This window comes from Kogia breviceps, chromosome 5 (assembly GCF_026419965.1).
Source record: "Kogia breviceps isolate mKogBre1 chromosome 5, mKogBre1 haplotype 1, whole genome shotgun sequence".
In the NCBI taxonomy this organism is placed as follows: Eukaryota; Metazoa; Chordata; class Mammalia; order Artiodactyla; family Physeteridae; genus Kogia; species Kogia breviceps.
In genome coordinates, this window is record NC_081314.1 from 16,061,016 (window position 1) to 16,085,806 (window position 24,791).

General features: G+C 54.4%; 1 protein-coding gene across 5 annotated transcripts in view; it reads right to left on the reverse strand.

Moving 5' to 3' along the window:
* The window catches only part of MRAS (muscle RAS oncogene homolog), a 64,888-nt gene extending 43,805 nt beyond the window's left edge, over positions 1 to 21,083 (reverse strand). The window contains exons 1-2 of one of the 5 annotated variants that reach the window (XM_059065204.2): positions 20,440 to 20,475; positions 19,744 to 19,834 (exon numbers count right to left, since the gene is read on the reverse strand). The gene's annotated coding sequence lies outside the window, so the exon portion shown is untranslated. The other 4 variants (XM_067033710.1, XM_059065203.2, XM_059065207.2 and 1 more) reach the window with 4 other exon arrangements.
* Between the last annotated feature and the right edge of the window lie 3,708 nt (positions 21,084 to 24,791).

Sequence of the window (24,791 nt, forward strand, 5' to 3'; positions counted from 1 at the left end):
CTGTTTCCATTTACGACATCCCTCTCCTCTCCAGTCTATTCAACTAGACAGCACCTTGGAGATCATTCTGTAACGCTGGTTCCTCACCATTTGGGGGTCATGGATGGCCCCTTCGAGGTGGGAGGGTGGAATAAGGTGGGCCCGGGGCTCCCTTTAAAGTCTCGCCACCAATTTTCCGTGCCTGATACTCTCCCACCCACCAGCTGAGCGACCTTGGGCGAGTTAATCTTTCACAGCCTCAGTTTTTTTTACTTGAAAGATGGAGTTGGTTAGAGAATCATCCTTTGCAGGATTGCTCTAAGCGGGAAATTAAAATGTATGAGACGAGCCCAGCTTAAAGAAGGTGCTCAAATGTTTGTTCTCTCGCCTTGTTTACTTTGTTCCCAGAAGAGGCGGACCCACAATCTCCCTCCCTCCCTCCACTCTGAGGCTCCGCGGTTCCCAGCCTCCTCCCCCGCCCCCATCTTGAAGCCCCGCTGCCACCTCAGCTCCCTTGCAGTCGGATTAAATAGGCTCGGGTGGCAACGTCACCCATCATTTAGAACATTGTTTCCATGGGAAATGGCTCTGAGGTTCCAGACAGCCCGCTCCACTCAGAAACCAACTTTTGGAACCGCAGCCCCTGGGCGGAGGAGGCGGCTGAGCGCTGGTTCCCATGGCAACCACCGCTCCCAGAGCCCTTCCCAGTGCACGAGCAACCCAAACCCAGGCTCATACTGGAAACTTCTTTCTAAAAGGTAGTATCACTGCCTCGACGATTTTAATGACGTGCATACGAAAACTTCAGGCATCTTTCAGCTGAGAAATAAGCTTTTTGCTCCTTTTCTCTCCCCACGATTAGCACCGGCCTGCTTGGTTTGAAGTTGTTTCCTGAATGGCAGATTTCATCTTCCCAGCAACTGGGGAGCTCCAAGAGGACAACAGCCACCACTCATTCTCTTGACCTCTCACAGGGCCAGGCAGGGCCCAACACGTGGGAACCTCAGGGTGCATTCGCTGACTGACTACTCCATACTGGTCCAGTAGGCAGGGCGTGACACCCTCCCTTCGCACAGGGGTAGGCTCGCGTCCCTAGGAAGTGGGGAAGCGGGGGCTGGGTGGACCCATGACCCCAGAATAACCTTTTCACCCAGCAATTTTCAAAGTGTGCTTGGAGGGGGTTCCTGAGACCTCCCGGGAAGCCTGTGCAAAGCCCCCTCTGTTCTCAGGGGGGCAGCTTGGGGTGCAGCGTCAGTCATAGCCTTGGACGCTTCAGCCAGGCAGCTTGAGTTCCGCTTGTGTCTCTGATACGGACTCCCTGTGTGACGTGGAGCGAGTTTCTTAACTTCAGGGAGCCTCAGTTTCCCCCATCTATAAAACACAACAGGACCCTCAAGAATGTGTAATTACAGCCCCAGTGGGGGGGAAAAAACCTGGAGGGCCCCCCAGTGAGGGCATATTTGCACTGATGTGCAAAGCAGCTGGGCCCCTGGGCTCCCTCCAATGTGGTAGAGCCTAGCGTTCTGGACCCCTGCTTGCCCCACCCATAGCCCCGAGAGCACCGGAACGCATAGGGCTGCTGGAGGACCCAACACAGTGGGCCCCAGCAGCCCCCCAAAACAGCGGTGCCCAGGGCTTATTATCTCTCACCAAATCTGCCACCTTCTCTCCAAGTTCCCAGTTTCTAGGGCTTCTACAGAGCTTGTTTCCCAAAAGAGCAGCCCAGAACACTGCCCGTTTTTCTAAGTGGGCACACGGTAAAAGAAATGGCTTTGGCTGCAGACACTGTCAAGGGGCTCACGGGCTTCCTGGCCTCTCCATGCTCCCCATCCCCCCAGCACCACCTCCAAAGCGGTGTCATAGTCCTAGCCAGAAGAAAAGGTGCCCAGGAGAGGCTACATAGCAGTAACAACCCCCGCTATTTAGTGGGCGTCAGCAGTGGATAGATCAGACACCAAAGGTCAGGCTTGGAACCGTCGTGTGGCACTGCCTAGAATTCTGTCGGCCATTAGTTTTGCAGCATCACAGGACTTTTCTCTGACTGTCTTTGTGACTCGTCACCCATAGGGCGCTCTTCGTCTTCTCTGACTATAGGAGCTGTGGCAGTGGTCATCCCAGAGCCCCTCCCAAAGATGCTAGCAACTTAATTGAAGGTTTAGTTTTCACTGCTTCTTGCTTCTCTATTTCCATACTAATTATTTTAAAGACCTCCCCTAACCCCATCTGTCAAACTACAAGTTGCCTGGTAAATAAAGCTGGAAGAGGGGGGCACATTCATTATTAATGCAGCTCTTGGGAGAGTGAATGGACTTTCACTCACATTGAGCTGAATCAGCCCTGGGAAGCCAATCTCATCTCTGTGATGTCTGGGTGTGCCCAGTACAGGGGGATGAGGATACATTGGGGGGTGACCCAACCCATGTGGAGGAAATGGCTCTGCATACCAGGAGCTGCCCTTCCCTTCTGCACAATTCCCAGAAATGGGCAGCTTCCCCACGGCTCCTGATTTGCAGGCTGTGCAAAAATGGCGTGCAGCCCCGCCAGGGGTCTAGGCCACTTGGCATTCCTAAGGCTCCACTCTCCCCTCCCTAGGACTTTGCTCTGCCCTTTGTCTCCCACCTTTGCTAATCCCAGCCCAGCACTGTCACTGCACCACTCAACCCCTCCAGGAAGCCAGTGCATTCAGCTCACTTGATTATTAAGATTTAACCACCAATCCAACCGTGTGTTATTTTATGCTGTACAGGACCTTACACATCATCAGGTCTGGACGGTATGTGGCATGGGTGCCTCCCCTCCTTTCCCAGAGCCATGGCAGATACCACAGTCCATCGTGGTCCTCTTTCCTGCTCAGTCTTACAACCCTTTTCAACGCAGCACCCTTGGCAGCCAGAACCAGGTGACTGGTCTGGAGAGGAAACTCGTTTGCCGTCCCAGATCGAGCCCACTACTCTTTAGGTTCCCTCCAAAACATCCCACCTACTGGCCATCCTGTTCCACGGGAGGGGCTCAGGACCTCTGGGGGGAGCCTGCCTGGCTATGTCTGGAGAACTCTGTTACCCGAGTCTTCTGGGTAATACATCAGCCCCTGCTTTTCGACCCCATCAAATCCATGCTCCTCTGCCAGGATCACACCTGGACTGCTGACAGCAGGGCAGAAATATCAGACAGGAGTTCTGAGATCCAGACAAAGGCCAATGCTTGAAGTAAGCCAGGCCCTTGACCTTACTCATGAACCCCAAGTACCACGTGCTTCCTTATATCACAACTGTTGACACTAGGGTCTTACTTGCTAGTGTGTGAGTACCTCCTGACAGAGCCTGGAGCTTAGCCATCTACAACCCAGCACTGTGAGTCCCAGAAACGACCTGCTATAATAATTACAAGGATGATCATGTTAAAAATAACAGGAGCACTTAATTAACGTAGGCGATGTGTCTGATGCTGTTGGAAGATTTTACCAAATTAACTCATTTAATTGTCGTAACAACCCTATGAGGTATAACTTTGTCCCCATTTTACAGCTGAAGAAACGGAGACACAAAGAAGTAAAATAACTTGTCTAAGGTCAGTCAGCTAGAAAGCAGCAGTACCAGAATCTAAAGCCACAACAGTGTGGCTCCAGAGCCCGTGGCCAGTGCGTCATGCTAGGTAACCTCTCACGGCGGGCAGATCGGCGGGTGGGTGCAGAGTCGGGCCAGGCCAGAGGCAGCAGATCCAGAAGTGCTGGGAAAAGGTCAGCAGTGAGCCAGGGAGGTGGTGTCAGAGTCAGGGAGGCCTCCAAGGCCTGACTGCTGCCCCTGTGGGAGAAGCAGCTGAGCAGGTCAGGGCCCAAGGGGCACCCAGGGTAAATACTAGTCACTGGGAACAGACACGCCCCCCCCCCATCCCAACTGGGACGAAGTCTGCCAAATAGGGCACAGGTCTGGTACTGCCAGGTGCTCCTGCCCTGAGGACCAGGGAGAAAGCTGAGGGATCAGGCAGCTGTCCAGCATCGTGGGAACACCAGGGGGTTCTGAGACCTCCTATTTCAGCACCCCTGTCTGGGCCCCTCTCCACTGTGCTGGTCCCTGACCCAGCCTGTCTCCTTGTGGTCCTACACACCGGCTGCTCCCCGCCCAGCTTGGGGCTGGCGCCTCACCTGGAACCCCTCACCAAGGAGCCTGAGCTAGGAACTCGCACAGCTGCAACCTTAGGCAAGTTACTTACAGTCTGTCCCTAGGTTTTCTCTTCTGTAAAAGTGGGGACAGTGGCAGCATTTGACTTGTGGTGGTCATGATAGGCTACATTTATTTGCTTGGCCCAGTGTCTGGCCCATAGAGAGCGTTCAATAAACATCAGGGAGTTACCATCACCAGCATCCTTCGAAGTCCATCCCACGTCCCTCCTCCTGCAGGAAGCCCTCCTGCCTCTCCAGAGTCCTTCCTGAGCTCATGCCCTGCAAACTGGCTGGTTCCACAGATGACAGCTCATCAGAACTCAGCCCCTCGCCACTCCGTCCTCGGGGCGATCTCACGCCCATCTGCCAGCTGGTCTCAGCTCCCCCATTCCGCCTTGGGGGGCAGCCTCCTGCAGCCATGCTGTAGGACAACAAGCCCCTGCATGCTACTGACCCGATGATGAAGGAGATTTAAGCTCCTCAAAGACATTTCCCCAAATATGCAAGAGATGCTTGTTCCCTGAATAGACTGCGTAGCAGATACCAAATTGCTGGGAACTCAGCATGAAACGGTTTCTCCCTCTGGTCTTTAAACCCAGAAGTGCTCTCCATCCTAAAACCTAGCCCCTCTCTGGGTTCCTCCTGTTTTGGTGGATTTGTCCTTGGAAAGAAAAACCTGTTAAGGACACATGACATGAGAAAGGGCCCATTCTTCCTGAGCCCAGAGGAGAATGATCCAGGACGAGTAAAGTGGACAGGCGGCGGGTGCTGGCCACCCTTCCCCCAGTGCACACAGAGGGTCAGATCCGGGAGACTTGCACATCCAGTCAGTACTCCCAGAGCACCTCCAATGTGCCTGGTCCTTGGAGCTGGGGAGACAGAGATGAATGAGCCCCAGCGCCTGGCTTTGGGGCTCATGGGGTGTGTGGGGGGGAGGGGCAGACAGACAGAGGACTACAGTATACAAGGCTAAACGGGAGCACAGGGGCAGCGGGGGGCATCTCACCCAGCCTGGGGGCATTGCAGAAAGCTTCCCAGTTGAGGCAATGCCAAAATGGGGTCTTAAAGGCCAAGTAGGTATCAGCTAAGGTAAGTGATAGGGACAAGCATATCCTAGGTGAGGACAAGAAGTTGCAAAGCTGTAAAGCACAGAGGTGTGAAAAACCAAGAAGGTGCCAAGTTCTGCAAGCACCACCTGTGACTGGAGTGCAGAATGTGCGACGTGTGCGGTGCGGTGGGAAGGGGAGTGGGGAGGAGCTCCTGTTGGCTGCCTGACAACGGGGGGTATTTGTCTTTGTATCCAGAGCACTAAGCACAGTGCCTGGCACGCAGTGGCTGCTCATCAGCACAGAATGATGAAGGAACAAGTGCAGGGGCTGCAGGGCGAGGCAGTGGGGAGCACAGGGGCCCCGCATGACCCCGAGGCCCCCGGACCCTCCCCTCCCCACAGGCGTGCCACGCAGGCTCGCTGGAAGGCCGCACGGTCCAGCAGGCCCACAGCTCTTTCTGATGACCGCAGTGAAGTTCACCAGCCAGAAAAGCCCAGCAGACACTGCATAACTTGCACAGGACAAGCTGAGGGCTCCAGAAGCTCAGAGGAGAGGAGAGGAGAGGCGAAGCGGACGGGAAGGGCTGCAGGGCCGGGTGGGAGCAGGAAGGTCACGCAGGCGGAGCTGGCGTGGCCACAGAGGCCCAAAGGCAGAGCTGTGTGGGGTGGCACTCGGCCTCCCCATTTACCAGTGGGGAGCAGAGTCAGAGGCGTTAAGGCATGTGCCCGAGGAGGGCACAGCTTGGAAGAGGGTGAAGCTGGGATTTGGCATCCAGACTGACAACTAAAAACTAGAATTCTGCCCCACTCCCCACCCAGCTAGTCCAGGCGGCTGGGTGGGTCTGTGGGGGTCTCCGGGCTGAGGGGTTAACGAGGGCTTCGGTGTCTCAGGGTCCGCACGACCCTTCAGAACAACGTGCTCCACTGGCATCCCCGGGCCACGGGGGTGCTGCCACCTGGCCGCTTGGCCCTCACAGGCCCACGTCCCCACAGGCTGAGGTCGCACCCCAATGCCCAGCCCCCTGTGTCCCCATGTCCCACCACCACAGGGAGGCTGGGGCTGCACTCAGTGCAGGGGTGAGGGGCAGGGCTGCCCCCGAGCCCGCAGCTTCCTCGAGGGGCAGAGAGGAGGAAGTGGCTTTATGTTTGGATTCTTATTCTCAGTCCTGGGGGCCATTCCGATTTCCCTAGGGCTGGGCAGTCTCACCCGCAGCTGAGCAGGAGCTTCCCAGCCTCAGGCCGGCATCTGCACGCCCATTGGGAAAATCACCCTGGCCATCACCCCCGCTGCGGAGGGTCGGCTTCTGGACACTCTGGGGCTCCCCAAAGTGAGGCTCTTAGACTCCCCAAGGCCTGGCAGGCTGCTCTGCATTCTGATTCAGCTGCTCCCTCGGCCCATGCCTGGAGGAGGGGCTCCTGCGAGCCCCCCACCCCACCCGGCTGCTCAGGACTCAACCCAGCACACGGGACCCCCATCAGCCCCCGTGTCCCGCCCTCCCGCCCCACCCCTCTCTCCTGGGCCTCCCCCGCCAGCTCCAACATCCCTTTACCTCAAATCCCAGGCCAAGGCCTCATGGCACATCTCCCTCCGTGGCTGGCTCTGCCCGGGCCCCCCTCACTGGCGCCGCCCTCCCCCCACTCCAGCGCTGCCACCCCTCAACCAAGCCCGGGCGCAGTGCTCCCCCTGGAGACCGCCCCGGGAGCCTGAAGCTCTCCCCACGGGCACTCCCTGAGCTGCCCGGCATCCCCGTCGCCGTCGCAGGCGCTCAGAGCCTCTTTCCCACTGATTCCTAGTACAGCGTCCTTGGGGACAGGGGCGGTGCCCAATTCGTAGGGCCTCGGGGAGTCTGCCAGGGAACGCTGTCTGTCCGCACTGCCTCTTCACTCTCCCCGGCCTGTGAAAACATTCCCTCTAGGAGGCACGGCCGCTCTGCGCCCCAGGCTCCCGAAGCCACCCCTTCGTTCCTGGCCTGCTCCTCCTGTTCCTCTCCTGCTCCTCAGGCCTCCTTCCGCTGAGCGGCCTTGCCTGCGTCTACGAAGTGCCGCCAGGTGGCAGGTGGCAGCCAGAGTGCTTTGCAGCCACTATTCCGCTGATTCATCATAGCCACCTCACGGAGAAGGCTCTGTTTAGCCCCTGAGGTCCCCGAGGTTCCATGGCTGTCCAAGCCACGCATCGCCACCTGCAAGTGACCACGAGCTCCCAGCTCAGCCACACGGCCACGCTGCCTCTTCTCCCTTCAAATCTAGGAGCTGGGAGTTGTTTTCCTGTCACATTTCCCCTGCGGGGGTAGGGCTGGGGGCTACAGGCTGGGCTTCATTTTCCTTATCTCGGGGTCACCCTGGAGCCCTGGCACAGCTTTCCGCACAGAAATGCTTCCGGTGTCTGCTGTCTGCATTCCCCAAATGCAGGGGTGACCCTGGGAGTGGGCTGGGATCCTGCTTGGGTGGCGGGCAGGCTGAGGTGCTGGGGGCCACACAGAGAAGCGGGGTGGTGGCCCTCACAAGGGAGATGTCATGTGAGCAGTCCCACTGGACACACAAGGGCACCAGCCCAGAGGATGAGTGAGTGACCTTAAGGGGGTCCTTCCCTGTCACCCACACTCCCAAACACTGAGCCCCCTGTAGCTCCCAGGGCCCAGCTACCTGACCATCCCAGCCTTCGGGCTGGGGATGCCACACCCCGCCCCCAGAACCCCCTGATGGCATCAAGGCAGAGGTTCTCATACTGTCCTTCTCCCAAGTGGAGGCAACCGGAGCATAGCTTCACAGGCTGTCCCTCAGCGCTGTCCCAGCCCAGAGCTGCTGCCTCATGGAACCTATGGCTTCACACCAGCCCAGCAGGTAAGTGGCCCAGGAGAAGGGTGGGGTGGTGACAGACAGCAAAGGGAAGGCCTGGATGCCGGGTGCAGGTCTCTCTTTGTGTCAGCAACCCCCTGCCTATGAGATGGATGCTTCTTTCCAGGGCTGAATGGTTAAACTCTAGCCCTCCGCATCCTAGCTGACCCACTATCTCAACTGCTTTACCCTGCAATAGCAGAAAGAGGGACTCAGGAGACAAATGGACACCCCAAACTCATGTGTAGGCAGAGGCCAGGTCGATAAATGAGAGAAGGGGACAGGGACAGGCAATAGGGAGCAGTGGGGCCTGTGGTAAACAGGAGGCCACTGGTACCTTCCACCACCTGACCGCCATGACAGAAGCATATCTGCAGCGGGGCTTCCAGACAGTCAAAATTTTTAAAGAGTAGACAGAAATCTGAATTTTTATGTGAAACTGATTTTTTTACATGTTGGCCACCAATTAAAAAGTTTTACACATTATATAAGCCAAATAAATCACCTCCCTGGGGTGGGGTGGGGGCAGCCCATAAGGGCACCTGCTGCTACCCTGCCACCTCGAGCATGCCAGCACCAAGTGGTGTGGCCACTCCAAGGCAGACGACCCTTGGCACTGCCTTGGCCTGGCCTGGCTTCGGCCGCAAAGAGGTGTGAGGTTAAAGGAAGTGGCAGTGACACTGAGGAACAGCTGCAGGGGTTACTCAGCCTGGAAACTCTCCGGTGTAGCCATCTTTAGCTGGGGGAGAGCACACAGCCACGCCAGGAGCACAGCAGAGCACGGGGAGGAAGTGGGCAGAAAGGCACATTCAAAAATGACCGCTGCTTTGATTTGTTTCCATCGTTTGTATTCAAAATGTTAAACATCATAAATGGAAAATGTGAAAAATTTTATGTTCGACCCCAAATGAGAAAGAAACAGGATCTAGGCCCTTCCCTGAGGTGAGGAGAGGCGATACAATCCCCATTCTAGGATTCAATTTTTTTTTTTTTGCGGTACGCGGGCCTCTCACTGTTGTGGCCTCTCCCGCTGCGGAGCACAGGCTCTGGACGCGCAGGCTCAGCAGCCATGGCTCACGGGCCCAGCCGCTCCGCGGCATGTGGGATCCTCCCGGACCGAGGTACGAACCCGTGTCCCCTGCATCGGCAGGCGGACTCTCAACCACTGCGCCACCAGGGAAGCCCCAATCCCCATTCTAAACGAGTAAGCAGACTGCAGAGAGAAGAGCTGGAGCAAAACAAAAGGGAAACTTCCTGAACACGAGGCGGGCCAGGCAATGAGCGGCCGGGAGATGTGGGGTTTTCCTCAGCAAAGGGAAAGTCCAGGGAAGCAAGACCAGGGCGGGAGGGTCCAGCCGCCTGGCTGTGGAGGCTTGAACCAGGCTGGAGGTGGGGAGGGATGTCTTCTCAGGGACCCTGCCAAACTCCGGAAGGGCAGGAGGCCACTATTCACATCTCTCTCCCCAAACCCTAAAGAGTGGCTGCATCTTTCCTGCCCTCCTACCCAGCCTGGCCAGGCCCGACAGCGAGCCCTGGATGCAGAGGGGGGAGAGGGCAGAGTGGGCAGACCTACTCCGTTCCCAAGGGGCAGGAGCCATCTAGAAGCCGCCATTGGCCAGGGGACCGGCCGCCCACCTCTCTTTTTTCTACATACAGCACTTTTATAAGAAGTCATGAATCAAAGCATTTGCCCCTCTGCTGGGAATGTGACATCAGGCAAATCACTCAACCCGGGTGTGCGCCTCCGTTTCCTCATCTGTTATCCACGTCCTCACCTCACAGCGTTTTTCTGCGGACAGAATGAGCCAATACACCCAAGTGCTTAGAACAGTGCCGGGCCCAGAAAGTGTTATTATAACTGTCATCATCATCATCCTCATCATCCTCATAAGTATGTTGTGGGAACTCTCTCCAACGTCCCCTCCACTAAATTGCACAGACGGGTTCCTGGGGCCACACGAGGCTGTTTTCCAGGCTGCCCCAGAGCACCCAGGACGGGGGCAGGAGGGGAAGGAAGCGGCTGCTTTTGAATCACCACCTTCAGCCCGCGAGGCGCACAGCGCAGCCTCCTCTACAGGGAGACCTCGGCCACCCAGCGGGATGAAGGATCACCGCTCCTGCTGCTGGGCCATCCCAGGGTTCAGCAAGGACGCACATTCTATTCCTGATGCTCTGAGGAATGATCACCACCCCCAGTCCGCGGTGGCTTGTTTCGGGGGTGCAGAGAAAGGAGAAACTGTGGAGCTACATCCCATCGGAGGGGGACGAGCCCAAGTAGGGTAAAGCTGGAGGCAGAGCAGATGTCAGGAGCGTGGAAATGAATCCAACGGACCCAGTTTTGAATCCTGGTCGTGCCACTTACTAGCTGTGTGACCTCGGACAAATTACATCTAAGCCTCTCCGTGCAAAACTATCCTTGGTGAATGGGTAGCAGCAACCAGCTGGAGGTGGAATCAGGCCGAGGGCTGTGGCCAGGGCCGATCATTAGAATGCCTGTTTATCATTATCACATGCTACCCTTCCCTGACCAGCACCTCAGACTAGGTGAGGTCACTGCTCTAGCTCCCAAGACACCCAGCTGTCTGTCTTGACAGCACTTTGTGTGCTGCTGACTCAGTTGCCTAATTGTTTATGATGTAATGTGTCTTCCCCACCAGACCGTCTGCTCCAGGAGGGTAGGGCCCATCCTCCGTTTTATTCTCCACTGTATCTCTGGAGCCCAGCACATGCCTGTCACCAAGAAGATGCTCAATAAATATCCTGATCTACATCAGCTCTAATCCTCACAGCTACTCTGAACACTGTCCTAACACAAAGGAAAAAAGATTAACACTTGAGTCTGCTCTGGTCACTGGGGAAAAAGGCCTGACTTCAGACTCTGACCTGGCTTGGAACGGTGACAGTAACAACCGCACAGCCTCTGCTGTGGTTCCTGCAGAAGGTCACGGTGTAGGTCTGGGGTGCAGGCCTCTTGCTCAGACAAGCTCTTTATTGGCTCTTTTCAGGAGTAAAAGGGTAGGCTCCCCAGCCTTGTCTCCATGTCTTTACTCCTCTACAGTCAAAAGTAATGGAAACCGGGAGTTTTCAGAAGTTCTGGGGGAAACTGTCCAAGAAACTTTGTCCCTGGAATATGGCAGTCAACTAGGCTTGAGGAGACAGAGAGCCGGGGAGAAAGTCTCCAAGGGCGTGAGCAGGCAAGGGGAGGGTGTCTGACGCTCAGTTTTAACTTCTGCCCTGTTCTAAGCTACGGGCAGCCCCCTTTCTCAGAGGCCCTTGGGGACAGCCTGTTACGTACAACAGCCGTGGCTCAGCGGGGTTGAGGGAATGAGGAAGCCACGCCTATGGTACCCACGCAAAGTGTGGCAGCTGACCCCGGAGCTCAGATGGCCTGCTGGCATGGTCCCCACCCTGCAATCCTCAGAAATACTGCAGATGGGGACGGTTTCCATCAACGACTACGTAATCTTCAAAGAAAAATAAACGATACACTCAGAAAACTTGCACAGGGAGAAGATCTTTGCGGAAGAATGAAGATCTATTGGGGCGAGCACCTCTCCATTTCCACATATGCGGGATGAGGGCCTGGCCCCGCATGACCGGACTAGAGGAGAAAGGGGGGTGGGGATGCCTGAGACATGGGTCACAGCAGCACTGTCCCTATTACAGACACCGCTGAGGAGGCCCACGGCAGATGGGGACTTGCCCAAGGTCACACAGAGGACAGGTAGGGGGCAGAGAAGCAGCAGGGGGGCCCTCTGGCCTGCAGCCCCGGCCCCTTCCCACTCTCCCGTGGGTCTTCTGAGGAAGGGAGGGAGGACTGAGGTTCCCTGAGGCCCCTCTGGCTGCCAGTTCCTGATGGTGCCAGACCCTGCCTGGGGCCCTCTCCTTCCTCCTTCCACACACAGAGGCTCTCCCAGCCTCTACCCAGCTTTCTTATCCACGCACACCAGCCCTAAGGAGAAAAAAAGCCCCTGCTGAGTGCTTTATTAGAATGGTTATTTGGTGGAAGTGCTAAGTGACCTGCTCCCCTTTTCCATCTCTCCAGCCATCCCCAGTTTGAGCCCAGAAGTAAAACAAAGGCTTGGTTTCTTTATTTTGATTTCCTGCTTAAAATCTCAAACATGCAGGAAACACCCACCCAGCCCCAGATAAGTGGGCTGGGGCCACTGCGGGCAGGCAGGGCCAGCGGTCACTGAGTGGGGTGGCCCGGAAGGCTCTGATGCCAGCTGACCTTAGCTCCTGGGAGTGCCAGCAGGGCACCGGGGCCTGACTTCCTTTGCGGGAAGACAAAGGGTGTGAGGAACGTATGGGGAGTGCTAGGCCTTCTTGACTCTGTCGCCCGGGGAATCTCAACCTGAGGAATGTGGGTGTGGAGGGACCCCTGAGAAGACATATCTCCTACAAGTTATTATTTAATATATGCCCGCAAGGCTTTGGGACCGTGGCTCCACCCTTTTCCATCATCTCCAGTTACAATAAAGCAGGCATTGAAAGAAGAACATGATGGATGCTATTTTGGGGCTGCTGAGCCTCCTTGTGAGAGAATGGTACTCGCCAAGAAAGATGCATTTGCCTCCGCCTCTTCCTTGGGACCTCCGTTCCCAGTGGAATTAAAATATAAAGGGGTGAATTTGGCGGTCATCTAAAAGGGGGAATTTTCAACAAGGTGTGTTAGAGTTCTAAAGGCTAAGAAGAAGAAGAAGAAGAAAAAAACCTGGAACTGAGTTAAAATGAATTTTGCTCTTGAAGTGAATATATAATGCTTTGGAGAGGCAAGAACCTGTCCCCAGGCCCCTCCAAAAATGGTCAGTCCTAAGGGGAGAGTGGGCCTCCCCAACTCCAGCACATCTTCAGCAATCTCCACACGGCACCACATGCCTACAAATATTTTTACTTTTAATCTGGGTAGTTAGGATACTAGGGACAGCCTAACACATATTATGTATAGCAGATTCTTCTTAAACCAAAACTTTTCTTTAAAAAGTAGGCCGTCAACATAACATGTATGTGTAGTTTTGCATAAACAAATAGGAATTGGCTTTAGAATATGTTTAGTTGCTTTCATTGGTACAGTCTCTGACCGTTTCTACTGCAAGACAAACCCCAACAAAGCAGGTCCTTCTGAGTCTTTGTGGTCCCAGCCTTTGCTGGCTTTTGCAGCATCTCCATGGGGTCAGGGGAAAGGACGCAGGCAGTGTCATCCCTTGTTGGCAACTCAGGATCGGAAAACATTTCAACTCATTCTCACCACTTAGTAAAGAAAACTCGGGGACCACCTCAGGTCTCCGTGTTCTATTACAAAACTCGTTCAAATCTCTGTCCCCAGTTTGAACTCCTTGACTCCTTGAAAATGGAACCTGCCTGGGTATGGCAAGGCTTTTCCAGAAGGTTTTTCATCTTTTCTGCGCAGCTTTAAAAGTGGTGCTTTGCTAATTGTCCTAAGTCAAGCCCAAGCTAACTGCAAATGGGCCACGTCAGGCTCCAGCTCGGGAGTGGAGTCAGGCGGGGGCGGGGCGGGAAGCAGGAGGCTGCAAACAGTTAGGGGAGAAGCCTTCTCTTGTCTCCTGTCGTCAAGGAGAGCTTCCCCCTCTGCAGCTGGAGAGCTTGGCAGAGGGGAGGACCTGGGACCTCACACCTGGGACACCATCTTTCTCTGAGAGCCGAGGAAAGGGAGAGCTGGCAAGGCCACGTTAGGGGTTACAAAGGTACTACATTGCCCTCTGGTCTTCCTTCCTGCAAAGCAGTCCTGCACTTTAGACCAGAAATGTATTTTTGCTCAAGATTGTTGACGATGAGAGGCTTAACAAATCGGTGTCATCTAATGATGAAAAGAAAATCATGGGTTTTTTTTTTTTTCTCTCTCTTTTCCAAATATATACATTTACCATTTAAATTACAGTTCACTTCGGGCAGCTGTGACTAAATGATGTTCCACAGCCTGGCCTGAAGCCACAGTGGTCAAGGCAAGTATGTATTCGGATAGAGGAACTTTTTGAAAAAGGTTAAATCCCAAGATGCACACTCATTCCTCCCTGGGGTGAGTTCAGGCAGCAAAAGGATCTATCGACAACCTTGATGGAGACCCAGGTGGCATTTTCAGTGAACTCGCTGGGGACGTGGAGGTAAAAGAGCCAAGACATGGAAACTCGCGAGCGAGGCTCCAAAAGCCGGCCGGAGGCTGAGGGCAGGCCCAGCCAGCCAGGCCTCCTGACCAGGGATGCGCTGAAGCCCCGCCAAAGGGATCAGGTGCAGACAAAACGGTCGCATCTGCTCATTTGGGGTAACGGGTACATGGTGCTTGTTATATATTATCCTTCATCTTTTTATATTTTTGAAAATTAAAAAATATACCAAGTGCACAAATGATGGAGGGGTTCCTGGCTGACAGTGAGATTAATGAGAGTCGGGGAAAACCACTTCCATCTAGGCTCCCTCACGCCTGCACCTCCGTGGCTTCTGCTGCTTCACAGCGTCGCTGTGCGTGAACTGCTCTGTCCCCTCTCCTCACGAGGCCTTCGCGCCACTGCGGCACTGATTATGTATGGCCAGAACCCTGTGGGCCATGTCCCATGAGCACCAGGGGAGAAGGGGCGTGCCATCAAATGACCAAAGTCATCAGTCCTGGGAGCAGCACCGAGTAACAGACAGAGCATGTGCTCCAGGACCAGACAGACCTTGATGAGACTCCTTCCAGGCTCTGCTCTTCTCAGGCCATGGCCGTGCGGATGCCTACTTAATCACCCTGAGCCCCCATTTCCACATCTGTAAAAGGCTAACAGCAAAACTGTTGGGAGGCTTAGAGATGGCCAATGCGGAGCATCTACCCCAGCCCAGCCCACAAGTCTTCACTGAAGGAAGGGAGGGAAGAGACGGGAAGGAGGGAGGGGAGAGAGTGTAGATCTCCAGAGAGGCCGTCTTTAAGCCATGCCATCTAAGGAGCAGTTGGAGAAAGCAGGCTGCTTGTGCTGGAGAAAAGCACGATTGTCAAGGTTCACGTGGCACAGATCCAGCGGGACAGGTTAAAGGGAGAAAGAAGAGAACTTTGCCAGGATAAGTGAATCCCCAAATGGGGTACACTGATTGAAGGGGCGTCAAGCTCCCTGCCTCTGAAAGCGTCCAGCTAAGACCCGCCCCTCACAGGCTGCACCGGAGGGACCCCCCTGTTGAAAGTTTCCCAGCCTCTACTCAACGGGTCACTTTCCCATTTGGGCTGTATTTGTCTACTCCTGAACTATTACTGGTTTAATCTTTACCTTAAAATAACCATACTTTTTAACTTAAAATTCTTACTTAGACTTAATCTGAGTAAAATAGCCAGTAAAAAAAAAAATGGGTTTGATGTCATACCTGTATTTTTACAGTACACGTAAATAAGTGTGTATATATATATACATATATATATATAACTATTAAAATGTGTCCCACCTAAAACCATCTACCTCATTACTATGAGAAATGTGCTCTCATGGGTCTGAATTGAGACTAAATATGCTCCAGGGGCCCCTTCTGGGTCTATGATTCTGTTATCTGAAGGCTGCTTGAATACTGATAATGCTCTTAATTCTTACGGCCCTTTCTGGTCTCCCAAGCATGTTCTCATCTGTGTGTTTCATCTAATCCCCATGACAACCCTGAGGGCGGGGCAGAGAAGTCACAGAGGGAGCCTGGGCCCCTGCAGCACAGGACGCTCCCAAGGCCCTATCAACTGTCACAGAGGACCTGAATCAGAGCGGAGAACTCTCCATACCCCCTCCCTCCTTCTACCGCCACACACTGCACAGCCAAATCCCTTCCTGGTACTGTCCAAAATCTCATTAGCAACACAACCCAGATCCAAATCTCGATGTTTTATCCATCTAGGTGGCCAGATGCCAGGCTCTGTAGATGAAAATATGCCTCTCTGAGACCCAGAATGTCATTTCACAACCAATGATGACCCACACTGCCATTTGGCCATCTGGCCATCAACAGGTTCCACCAAGTAAAGATATCAGGAATACTAAAGGAGGGCTTCCCTGGTGGTGCAGTGGTTAAGAATCCACCTGCCAATGCAGGGGACACGGGTTCGAGCCCTGGTCCGGGAAGATCCCACATGCCACGGAGCAACTAAGCCCATGTGCCACAACTACTGAGCCTGCGCTCTAGAGCCCATGAGCCACAAGTACTGAAACCCACACGCCTAGAGCCCATGCTCCGCAACCAGAGAAGCCACCAAAATGAGAAGCCCGTGCACTGCAATGAAGAGTAGCCCCCGCTCACCACAACTAGAGAAAGCCCGTGCGCAGCAACAAAGACCCAACGCAGCCAAAAATAAATAAATAAAATTAATTAATTAATTAATTAAAAAAATACTGGGCTTCCCTAGTGGCGCAGTGGTTGGGAGTCCGCCTGCCGATGCAGGGGACACGGGTTCGTGCCCCGGTCCGGGAAGATCCCACGTGCCGCGGAGCGGCTGGGCCCGTGAGCCACGGCCGCTGAGCCTGCACGTCCGGAGCCTGCGCTCCGCAACGGGAGAGGCCACAGCAGTGAGAGGCCCGCATACCGCAAAGAAACAAAAACAAAAACTAAAGGACAATGATAGGGACATTAAAAAGGTAAATACACACTGCTACTTGACCCCTACAAGGGGGATGGCTGCAGAAAGCGCCATGGATCATGCCAATGGGCTACAGGCCGTTGGCTCAGTGGTGGGGCGCAGTGGAAGGCCGGGGGAGTCTCAGAACACACGGGACCAGCCTCATTATGTGCAGCAGGAACGCTACCTAGAAGACTGGAGATGGGCACCAAGGGATGCATGGCAGACACCAAGGAGTGCAGTATGGCTGTCACCTCGGCCTCAACAACGTCCTCTGCTGTCTGAAGCAGGAGGTGGCAGCACTGCTCTCTCAGTCAGAGTTCCACAAGACAGACCCACTAGCTGATTGCATGGATTTGCACCCACAAGCTGAGAACTGACACCCGTCCCGCTCTACTTCCACTCATGACACCGGCTCTACCCCGACAGCCTGCTGGTCTGGCTGGGAGGGCAGAGCCCCAGGGTAGGTCCTCGGTGAAGAGTAGGGAAGCAGGGGATCTACCCTGGGATCCAGGGCTCATTTTCAGAGATCCACAAATCTCCCAAACTGAATGCCCAACTTCATACATCCAAGGAACTTTTCTTTGGGCTTCTCACTGGCATGTTAAAGAGGCAGTGGCTCAAGAAGGTAAAAATTATTGCTCTGAACACTCAGCCCTCTTAGCTGCCTGTTCCATGCAAGAACTTGCTGGAAGTGGCACTAATATCCCATCCCTGTGTCCAGAGACTTCACAAAAGCTGAGAACATCTTTGGGAGATCTAAGCTCTCCTTAATCCACTATTACTTGGGTTACATTATTTGCAGCCAAAAGCACCCGCACTGATCCAGTACCACAGGGCCCAGTGGCATCACCCAAGACTGTGAGGGATGGCAAGGCCTCAGAGTCCACCAACAAAATCCCTCTCAAAGCTCGACCTCTCTGCTCAGCCGCTAGACCATGCATGGCGGCCAGATGCCCAGGGCACAGGGAGCTCACCCGTTTCTTCCTTTCTCCCATCCCCAGACAAAGGTAACTTTACCTTCTAGCCAGCCAGATACCTGCCCTGGGCCAGGCAAGTACAGAGCCTCTGGAACTCAATGCACACTCTTTGGACACTTGAGAACATCCCAGCTTTGCACAAGAACGTGTTCCCAGTTAGTTCACATGTGTATGGTTTGTGCAAACTACATGATGCTCATGAGCAGGTATGTTTTCAATCGCTTGCAGGGAGGCACACTCCATATGGGGGCACTTCATTGGTAGACAATGATGACACCAGATGTGAAATATAAAATGGAGGTCACATTTCCCCAAGAAGTCACTTGATGCAGCAGGCTGGTAAACATGTGAATCAGGCTGATGTTAGGACCAGGCACCCCAGGAGCTAGTTCAATCCATCACAGCCCAGAAGTCCTCCCTGGTTCCAGGTGATCACTCAAGCTCAGGAACCAACCCCAGGGATAATGGACTTGCTTCTCTATAAGCAGCTCAGATCAAATGAAAGTGCGAAATACCTGTGGTTAGAGCTAATAAAAGTTATACCTGTCACAAAGATGTCTTAGGTAGGTGAAAACATAAGTAGTGGCAAATACAAACAGAGCTGGCAGCCCTGGAAGACTATCACTGCCCCACCAGGGTTCAGCAGAGGGCCACACTACCCCCCCCATAAGGAAATGTTGAGGCGGGGGGCAGTTTCTATTAGAGCACCCGGCTTACGCAACCTCCACCTGCACCCCCAAAGAGGCTGGCAGGCTCTGTGCCTCGAAAACCCCAGAGCATTAAAGCTCCAACCTTCCTGACCTAGCAGAGAAAGGACAAACTACACCTTAAACCACAGACAGAAAAACTAATTGGCTGCTGGGAGTGAGAACAGACTGGGGGTCAAAACCATGAATGTTTTCATGGAACATTTTCAGCCCCAGTCAGCAGGGACATGTGATTTACAGGAAATTAGGAGACTTACAAAAATGTTAGCCAGCTCAAGTTTATTTCCTGAGAAGAAAAGTAAGAGAAACTCTAAGAACTGTCTTGGTGAAAGTGCTTTGTTCACTGCAAAGCCCCTGACATGTGTCAGTGATTAATACCAGCAGCTCACCACCCCACACTTCACCCAACCACTGAAAAGCAATAGAGCCAAAGCCTAACACAAGCTGCACCTGGAATCTTCAGGCCAGGTCAGCCAGACCCTCACAAGAGGGGCTTGAGGAGCTGCAGGGTCTACATCAGGGACTCTAGATATGATCTTGCACAAGTTACTCTTTCTAGCCCCTGTTCCCCATCTGCATATGGGGGTAATAATAAAACCCTTCTGGAGGAGTCTTGTCAAATGATGAGCAAGCATATCCACGTCAAGTGCCTGGTCCGTGTCAGCCCTGCTGGCAGCTATTATTACAGTGGAGCTTCAGGGCTTTTAAGTCAGATTTCCTTATCATTCCTGCTGCCGGGGAGGTCACTCTTTTGAGGCCACAATTTTGAGCCTTGTCAGTCACCCTCTCTGGTCAGGTCCAGGATAGAGTGTGAGTCCTGGAGGGGCAAGAACCATTCACGCCCAAGGAGGTTTGCTCGGAGTAGGCGCTGGTGGGAGGAGGAGGGGCAATTCCAGAGCTCGGGGATCAAGGACAGGATGAAGTGGCCCTTCTCCACCCCTCCAGCCTCGGCTCTGGCCCTGGCCAGCACAGACCTCAGTTCCAGCCACAAAGTCTAATTGGTGTCCAGGGCCCACGCTCCTGCCAGGCATCACGTCCCCTAGGAGGCCTTCCCTGCCCTGCCACGCTGTCTGCTCCCACAGCCCCCGTGCTTCCCTGATCCCAGTACAGACCACTCTGGGCTGTCGCTCAGTTTGCACCCCTACCTTCCTCGCAGCGCGGTAACTGGCACTGTGCCCCGCACTCGGTGGGCGTCCCTGCAGGTCTCGTCAATGAATGAGCCGGGCCCTGGTTGTGACCAGAGCCCCAAGCCCCCGGCGCTGCAAAGGTTTATGAAGCAGCCTGCTTTTTATCTTTCAGATGAATCTGACAACTCCGTCGGCCGATCCCTGCCCTCGTTAACGCCATTTTAAAAGGGGAAAGATCCCCAACCCCCACTCTGCCTCCATCCACCCGACTCCCGCCCGCCCACCTCCCCGCGCGTTCTCGCCAGGGCAGACAAGGAACCCAAGGGCGGTTACCATGAAAGGGGCTTTCTGCGCGGTGGGCAGGCCTTCTCACTGGGGTCTCGATCGTCTCCGACTTCTCAATCGCACACCGTCACGCTGGAGCCTGCCGTGGGGGCAAAAGGCCACTCTCCGCCAACCCCTGAGCGCAGTCCGCCTGTGGCGAGCGCGGCCGGGCCCGGGGCGGCCACACCTCCCGCCCGGAACAAAGCGCCCGGCCGGGTGCCCTCCCTTCCCAGCCTGCCCCGACCGCTCACCGCGCGCTCCAGCCCGGCTCGGCTCCGGCCTCAGGCCGCCTCCTCCATGCCCGCGCCGGCGAGAAGGCAGCGCCGCGCCCGCCGGGCCCCGCGGCAGCCGGACTGACGGCTCCGGGCCCGCGGCCTGACGGCCGCTCTGGCCTGTCCCCGCCCCGGCGCCTCCTTAAAGCGACCGCGCAGCCCGCGCGCGCCCTGGTCTCCCGGCGCGCCACACATTCCTTATAATGCAACAGCGGCTGCTAAAAATAGAGCGCCGCCGCCGTGGGCGCACGGGGTACCGGGCCCGGCGCCGCGACCCTGACATCCCTCGGGCCCCAGATTCCCAGGACGCGCGGCCCGATGCTCAGGCCACCCGCGCCGACCGCCCCGGACCCGGCAGGGCGAGCATACCCGGCCACGGAACCCCGCCGCCGCCGCCGCCGCCGCCGCCTCCCCTGTGGCCCAGCGCACTTACCCAGGTCCGACCCTCGGCGCGGCGGAGCTGGCTTTAAAGTGGACGCCGAATGGGAATTCGCCCGGGCCTCTTTAAGAGCCTCTGCGCTCCAGCCTTTAAATCTCCGCTCCCGCCGGGCCAGCTTTTGAGCTTGCAGACGCCTCCCCCGTCCTAGGCGATCCCAGCCCGCCACCTTAACCGCGTTCCCTTCAAATCCCGGGCCGTGTTTCTTCCTAGATCCAGTCCCCAGCGTTGCTTCCCCCAGGCCCTCTCGGTGCCCGGTTCCTGGGCCTAAAGTTCGTTCAGATGGAGGCGACGGACGGGGACGGGCGACACTCGCGATCCATTTCATTGTTTCAGTTCCTCTAACTCCTCTCCATCGGCGTCATTTTTTCCTTATTTTAAAAATTCACATACCATAAAATTCCAGCTTTTAAAGTGGACAATTCAGTGGATTTTAGTATAGTCACAAAGTGGCAGCCACCACTATTACCTAATTCCAGATCATTTTCATAACACCCCCCCCCCCTCTCTTAAAACAAACAACAAAAACCGCTGAACCCATTTGCAGTCACTCCCCATTCCCGGCTCCTCCCAGCCCCTGGAAACCACTAATCCACCTTCTGTCTCTATGGATTTGCCTACTCGGGACATTTCATGAAAGTGGAATCATACATGTGGTCTTTTGTGACCCAGCTTCCTTCACTTCTCAGGATGTTTTCGAGGTTCATCCACGTTGCAGCATGTAGAAATACATCACTTCTTGTCGTGACTGAATAGCATTCCATTGTGTGGCTACACCACATTTTGTTTTTCTTTCATCAGCTGATGGACGGATTGTACTTTTGGACTGTTATGAATAAAGCTGCTATGAACATTAGTGTACAAGTCTTTATATGAGCATTTCATTTCTTTGGGTATATATCAATACCTAGGAGTAGACTTGTGGGTCATATGCTAGCTATGCTTAACATTTTGAGGAACCCACGAACTGTTTTCCAAAGCAGCTGTGCTATTTTATATTCCAACCAACAATGTATGAGAATTCCATGTCTCCACATCCTCAGCAACACTTGTTGTCTTCTCTTTTTGATTACAGCCATCCTGGGGGGGTGGGTATCTCACTGTAGTTTAGATGATCAGGGTCATTTCTGAGGATGTTCTTTTTGTAGACGGACCTTGATGATAACTTGGAACCAGCTTTACACATCTGGGGAACTCATTCCCTTATCATTTTGAGAGCTTCGCCCACCACCCCAGGTCTCAGGAAACTTTGCTACCCTGAGTCATTCATGCCATGGTGGTTTCAATTGGCAGCCCAGGCATCGAAGCAGCCATTGGGTGAGAGCTATTGTGCCCCCTGCATCCACTCCCACCTGCTGTTCTGAAGGCCCCGTGGACCCCTCAAGTCCCCATGGCTCGGTGGAAGGTTTGGGTGCCATCAGGAGTATCTCATCTCGGTAGGGAGTAAAAGAACTGGGTGAGGAGGGGCCTTGAGGGACAGATGTTCATCTTGCCTGGCTTGGTCTTGGCCTGGGACCTGCATATTCCTCCCCCTTCCATTTACCACAGGCCTTGGGGGAGGCAGGCAGGGGTCTGTGTGTCCTGGTTGTCTCTACACACGAGTCAAAGGTTCCTCTTTATACCCCTTTCATACACAGATCTTTAAGAACCTGTTTCCTTTAGAAATGGAACTTAACCAGCTAGTAATCACTCACAAGTACCTGGGATTCTCTAACGGTGAGATTAGACCCTGCAGGTTATGGCTGGGGTCTTACAAAAGGGTGTTCATCCCATTTGGGCTGCCTCTTCTGCTCTTTGAGCCCTGAAATAAAGCAGGGCTCAGCTGCTGGCAAATAGGAGCTTTAGAGAACAGGCTCACTGAGCAGAAAAGTGAAGCCTGGGATTGATGGTTCATTCACTCAGTAAATACTGCCAGAGCACCTACTATGTGCCAGTGCTGTGCAGAGTCCTACCTCCAAGCAAACTCAGAGCACCAGCAGAGGGGTAAGTGGTGTGGAATCAAGAAGCACGGGGGAGTCGGGGGGACAGAGGGAGCCCAGAGGAGGGGTATGCAACCCAGTGTGGGGAGGGGCAAGTACCCAGGGCAGGTTTTCTGTGAGAGGTGATGGTGGAGCCAGGGTTTGATGGACAAAGACCAATCAGCTAGGCTCTGAAGGGAGGGAGAAAACCTTATAGGCTGAGCTATGACTGAGCTGAAGTCTTTCCCCAAACTCCAGCAGATCCCCACGGCTGACCAGGTGTGCATGGGGCGTGACAGAAGCCCAAGAACCCAGGCAGGGCTCAGGCCAAATTTCAGGCCCTGAGGTCCAAGGCCAGACCCGAGGCCAGGAGACAGTTCCTGGAAGAGGACAAAGATCGGAGCTGTGACCCAAAGTAGAACTTCCCCACTCGGCGACAAGAGCAAACATGCCTGATGCACTGCAGGGCGTCCCGTGCCAGCCTCTCTGCCTAAACCTTGCTGAGTGCCATGCCTCACAGAAGGCCCACACCGGTGTCTTGGGGTTCAGCAGGCAAACCTGGGGGGCCTGTGGACTTCAGGGCCAGGAGCCAGCCAGGTCACGGTGGCACAACCTTCCTCCAGAGCTCTCTGCCCCAGTGTGGCCCCTGAGGGTTCAAGCAGCTCTGGGCTCTGGAGCACTCGCAGCGTGCCAGACACGGCCACAGTGATGGGTCTGCACGTCTCCCAAGGACCCAGGCAGAAGGTCTCACTGGCCCTGCTTTAGACATAGGAGACCACAAGCCCAATCCAACCCAGCCAGTGGACTGAGAGCCAGGGCCTTCCGAACACAGAGCCTCCACTCTCTCCCCTATGTCTGGTGGCCTCGGAGGGCAGGTCAGTTGTGTGTGTGTGTGTGTGTGTGTGTGTGTGTGTGTGTGTGTGTGTGTGTGGTGTTGGGAAAGCAGGGAGGAGGTGAAGAAAACACTAGAAAACACTAGCACTCGTTCCAGTCCCAGTCTCCTCGGGCCTGTGGCTGGAATTTATCTTTTGCTGACCCTGGAGCACAATGACGGGTTAGCCGAAGAGCCTCACCCCCCCCCACAGGCCTGTCCTTTCCCTCAGCTGACCTTCCTTCTGTGCCGACTACAAGACCTTTTGCCAGTGATCTGGCACCAAGAACTCCACGGTCTTCTCTCAAGGCTGTCATGGTCTTTACCAACGCAGGTTCAGCCGTTTCTCAGCTTCAGCTCTCCCTGTTACCCCTCTGCACCTGCCACAGCTGCCCCAGACCCACTAGGAGCTAGGCCTCACAAGATTTTCTTCTCTGATGCTTAAGGTTACTGATGCTTGTGGTCCATCCTTTGCATGGGCTCCCTCTTGCTTTCTGGAGCCAGAAGAGCAGGGGTTTTTTTGGGTTTTGTTTGTTTGTTTGTTTTGGTGTTTTTTTTTTTGCGGTACGCGGGCCTCTCACTGTCATGGCCTCTCCCGTTGCAGAGCACAGGCTCCGGACGCGCAGGCTCAGTGGCCATGGCTCACGGGCCCAGCCGCTCCGCGGCATGTGGGATCCTCCCGGACCGGGACACGAACCCGTGTCCCCTGAATCGGCAGGAGGACTCTCAACCACTGCGCCACCAGGGAAGCCCCAGAAGAGCAGGTTTTAATCAATCGACTTCCCACTCATGGCCAAACTTCCCCCCAGAGTTTTCCATACTCAACTAACATTTGTTTCTGATCATTTATTTTTCTCCACTTCGTCCTTCCTCTGTTTAAACTAAAATCCAGCGGTTTTTAAACATCTGGGGGGACTTCCCTGGTGGCACAGAGGATAGGACTGCATGCTCCCAATGCAGGGGCCTGGGTTCGATCCGTGGTCAGAGAACTAGATGCCACAGGCATGCCGCAACTAAGGAAGCCACCTGCCTCAACTAAGACCTGACACAACCAAATAAATAAATAAATAAATATTTTAAAAAATAAATAAATGAACATTTTGGCCTGCAACGCATAGCAATAAAGAGGTTTGACATTGCAAACCAGAACACAGACATACACACACAAGTGCAACAAAAATTTCATGAAACAATACTTATTGTTACTATGTGCCAGGCACTCTGATCTGTTTCTGTTTCATTAGATCTGTTTCTGTTTCATTAGAAAGTGCTAGCAAGACCTACTAAATTGAACTCACGGCCCACTAATGGGTTGTGACCTACAGTTTGAAAAACACTAAACTGCCTTTGGACACCTATAGCCTCGGGTAGTGACATGATAGAAATTTGTCAAGAAAGAAAAGTCTACTCTAAGATTTTGAAACACATGCTAGGGACAATAGTTTGAAGAGAGTTCTGAGTTTCATAAGCCCAGGGGATTTCCTCTTCTAAGTAGGATGTGGTAGGTTGCAGGCTGGTCA